Consider the following 4,712-nt stretch of genomic DNA (forward strand, 5'->3'; position numbering starts at 1 on the left):
ACAGCCTGCTTAATACCTTTCCTTAAATTCCACCTCTATACTACAATATGCTTGAGGTCCATGCAAAAAAGTAGCTACCTTTTATGTAGGAAATGGATGATTAAGTCTTTGGTGTTGTAAAAGCAATCTTTCATTTATGCATGTGAGAGAGTTTTCTTTTCTTAATATCTTTATATTGTAGTACTTGTTTTCCTTGTTGGGGTGTTTGCTTATTTAACACATTCCATCAAGGACAGAAATTACATGCTGTTTTTTTTTTTTTTCTTTTCCATAGGAAGTGTGTCTTGGGCTTTTCCCTTATTATTTTCTTTACCTTTTTTTTTCCTCTTCTTTTTTTGGTGGTGGGGGTGGTTATGTTTAAATGAAGTTGCTTTTACAAGACAATGTTTTAAGTGTAGCAAAAGCAAAAGTCAGTTCTTTGTGAGCAGAGGTCAATAGCCTGTTTCCTTGAGGGGAAGTAAAATAGGCTTCTCAGGAAATGTAATATTTTCTCCTATAATTACAAGAGAAGAAATTCCTATAATAAATTCCTTCACAAGCTGCAATCAATATATTTTAGGATAAGGGGACAAGTCATTCCAGATGCCAGTCAACAAGGTGCCTTGGGGGTGGGTGCTTAAGCAAAAATAATTGAGTGGGGGTGGATATCGGTCACCATCTGATGGCAAAGAGGCCTTGCAAACCCGTCTTACCCCACAAGTAGTTTTCTCAACTTTGTGAGTTCAGAAATGGCTTCCAACACCCACAGAAACACAGTTCTGAAATGTTGAGAAAACGTTTCACCATTTGTGGAAGAGAATTGTATAATATACGTAAAAAGCCTTAAAATATTAAGTCTCTTTGACTTAGAAGTTTTCAGTTTAAAAAGTAATTCAAACAAACAAACAAAAACCCCATAAGTACCCAAAGATGGTTGTGTATAATAGGAAAAATAAAATAAGAAGTGTTCATCAGTAGAGCATTCACTAAACAGATTTTGTGGCATTTGTTAAGGTGTGGTGGACAGCTGCTATTTCTGTCTGAATAGCCCCATTCTCTCTTCTGGTAGAAATCCTTCCTCTGGGGATGCATCTTTCTCCTATTCAGCTCCAAGCTTCCCGTTTCTAGAGTCTTTTGGAAATGTAAACATCTTACAAATTCAGTGGGAGCAAAGTTAGAGAATCACTGCTTAATTAGGCTATAGAAACCACATACTCTATTTTAAACTCTAAAACATACTTATTTTCTCGCTAGGCTTTAAGAAGACAACTATAAAAGCGAACACTCCTGCTGCATTTCAGGATTATTAGTTCAGACTTTCCTCCTTTCAGTAATTAAATAATTCAGTGTAAAGGATAGCAACTGGAGTTTTTTCAGACAGACAGTCTTTTGAATGCTGCCTGAATGGCCAGGGGGATCAGTTTGCTCCTTTTTCTACAGAATATTTAAAAATTTCCTATTCCAGAATGTTATACTGTCAAAGGATACCAGGCATGTACTGAAAACAAATATGCCCTTTTCCCTTTTGGGTACTTTTGTTTCAACTTGGTGTCTAGCTAAAGAAACATTAAAAATAATAATAACTCTACTTCAGTTTGTCATATTCTCAGAAGGCTGTTTTGTTTTTATTTGAAAAGGAAGCTCTCAGATTCCTTGAGAACTTTAATTTTTACAGGTTTTGGATTTTTAGTAAATACAGGTTATTCTAACTTATGAACAATGGGGATAAACTAAATGATGGGATCCAGTAGAATTCTTGCACTCAATTCACTGGAAGGTATTTTCAAGAGAAATGCAAGAAAAAATTCTTGTAATTATTTTATTTTTCAATGCATTTTATTTGATTAATGCATAAGGACTTTCTTTTTTTTTTCCACTTGAACACTTTTGGAATGGGAACGTGTCTTAGAATGTATCACATCTTATCATCTCTGTCAGTCATGAGGCAGTCATGACAGAGCTGCTGTTTCCTGAGTACATACAGATGTGATTACAACTGTTCAAGTTGTTGTCTTTACAGTTAACTCATTTACATTGTTGGCACTACAGATGTAGGATTAATTACCTCTCAATGTTTTCAAAAGGATTACAGTAGAACTGAGAAATAAAACCAAAGTGACTTTCATGTATCTCTAGCGAGAAGTTCAAGGGGAGGGCCATTTTATTGGAAACAAAGACAGTGGCATAAGTTTGACATTATCAGAATATATATTTTTGATTGGAAGAAAGACTGCAATTCCATCTTTTATTACAAAGCACAAATTGAGAGTTTTGTGGAAGCTAAGAATGGAAAACACAGGGGTGCATATGTGGCTCAGTAGGTTAAGTGTCCGACTTTAGTTCAGCTTATGATCTCACAAACCATGAGTTCAAGCCTAGCATCAGGCTGTGCTGACAGTTCAGAGCCTGGTTGGGATCTTCTCTCTCTCCCTCTCTCTCTTTTCCTCCCCCCCAAAACAAAATAAATAAACAAATAAACAAAAATGGGAAATAAATACCTGCAAATGAAGCTAGATTAAAAAGGTTTGCTTGTCACATTATGTGAAATGTAAGTCAGAGTACAAAGCTGCCAATCTTTCATGTGAATGCAGTTCATATGATGGACTGGGAAGGTAACAGGAGAAATACTCTGCGTCATAATTTCATTGTTAATATGTTCTCTTATTAGAGGTATGAAAAGAAGTTATGACGCTATCATATCTAGTAAAATATGGTATTCAAGCTATAAATCATAAAAAATAAAGTCAAGAAGAACAATTCAGAGTAGTCTCAAAATTCTTCCTAAGGCCTCTCTAGGTTCAAATTTCTGTCCAGGAAATTTGGTGCCATAAAAGGTAGATTTTTAAAAAATGTAACATATATATGTAGACACACTATATATCACACATTTACATAGCATACATATGCATTACATATATGTGTGTGCATACATATATACACATATGTATGGTTCTAGGTACACACGTATATATACGCATGTATACACATATATCATGTGTATATATGCATATATACACACATACATTATGTTTTATTTTTCCAGATGACCGTTTTTTGGTTTATTTAAAAATAAATTTCCTATGACTCTTGCTAACTAGAAATTTTTGAAGCATAAAGTGAAAATACCCAATATTAGAAGACAAGAGATTACAGCAAACAAATTCCTTTAGGCAAGTTTATCAAAGAATAACACATTTCATTGCTAGTAAAAGTAACTTTTGTTCTTCTATGTTTGGGTGACAAATAATGAGTTAAACTTAATAGTTTGCTAAGTACATGAAATAACGGAGAGTGCTTATGAGTTATTTCCAGCACATCACGTACTGTGACACATATATGCACTGAATGCTCCCAAGCTGCACACAGAGTCAGTCCAATATTCTTAACATATTAGAAGTGATAGGTCCAAGGCTGGGATGGTGTTTTCATGAGCCGATGAATAATATACGACTGTGAAATAGACAGGAGTTCAGCACTGAGTCGGTCTCAGGAACATATGCCCGATTTTTAAAATTTATGTTATGTTCATCCTCTATTGTCACTTAGCATTTTTTCTTAGTTTTGAAATATTAATCCTTTTTAATCATCTTAATTCAACAACCTTTCAAAGGCTCCGAAGAAATTATTTTAATGAGAGTCATAAGATAGCTTGTTCTCATTCTTTTTAACATATTTTTAAACGGTTTATATGATGGACATTTTCTATTTTCTATTTAATTATAAGTAAAATAAATAAAATGAGAAGGAGAGGGAGAGAAATTAGAGTGGAATAGAATAAGATCAAAGTGAAAAGAAATAGTAAATATTAAATATTAAACCAAGTCTCTGTCAGCACTGGGGAGCCTGGGTGGCTCAGTCGGTTAAGCATCCGGCTTCGGCTCAGGTCATGATCTCATGGTTTGTGGGTTTGAGCTCCCCATCAGATTCTGTGCTGACAGCTCAGAGACTGGAGCCTGCTTCAGATTCTGTGTCTCCCTCTCTCTCTGACCCTCCCCTGCTCACACTGTTTCTCTCTGTCTCTCAAAAATAAATAAAAAACATAAAAAGAGAAAGTAAAAAAAAAAAGTCTCTGTCAGCACAGGCTAGCCATGATAAGACCATAACTGATCCCCTAAATTTCAGTGGTTTTAAAAAAATTTATTTCTCTCATGCTACATTTTTGTAGCAGTTTAAGCTGATTAAATCATTTCCATCTGGAACACAGCCAGTCTGGAAACAAAGAAAAATTAGCATTACTTTATACAGAACTCAACCATACACTTCTTTTTAAGCTCTGTTAGAGTGTGACTATGGTATGCACATCCAGGATCACTGACAAATTACAGGACCAATATGGTTTCCCCAGCAAGAGCTAAAGGATACTTGTGGACCCTTATGTACTATATCACACTAGGTCAAAACAGAAGGCGGGCCTTGCAAAGAATACCGACAGTGAAAATGTATTCATTCATTCATTTAACAAATAGTTACTGACCTATTACAGTTGAGACAATGTGGTCAGTTCTGATGATAGGCCAGTAAAGGTTATAGTCATGGACACTACCTTAAAAAGAAAACCACATATATTCACAAAGAATGTATACATTAAATAAGAATTATGGTAATGCATGATGAATATAGTAATAGATTTCACTGTACAGATGAGATGGAGTCAAGTAGGTGGATTCAAAAGATGCACAAAAATTAAATGTTGAGGTCCAATGAGTGGCTACATTTTTCATATAAATGACAGA

The sequence above is a fragment of the Suricata suricatta genome, chromosome 6, assembly GCF_006229205.1.
Source record: "Suricata suricatta isolate VVHF042 chromosome 6, meerkat_22Aug2017_6uvM2_HiC, whole genome shotgun sequence".
In the NCBI taxonomy this organism is placed as follows: domain Eukaryota; kingdom Metazoa; phylum Chordata; class Mammalia; order Carnivora; family Herpestidae; genus Suricata; species Suricata suricatta.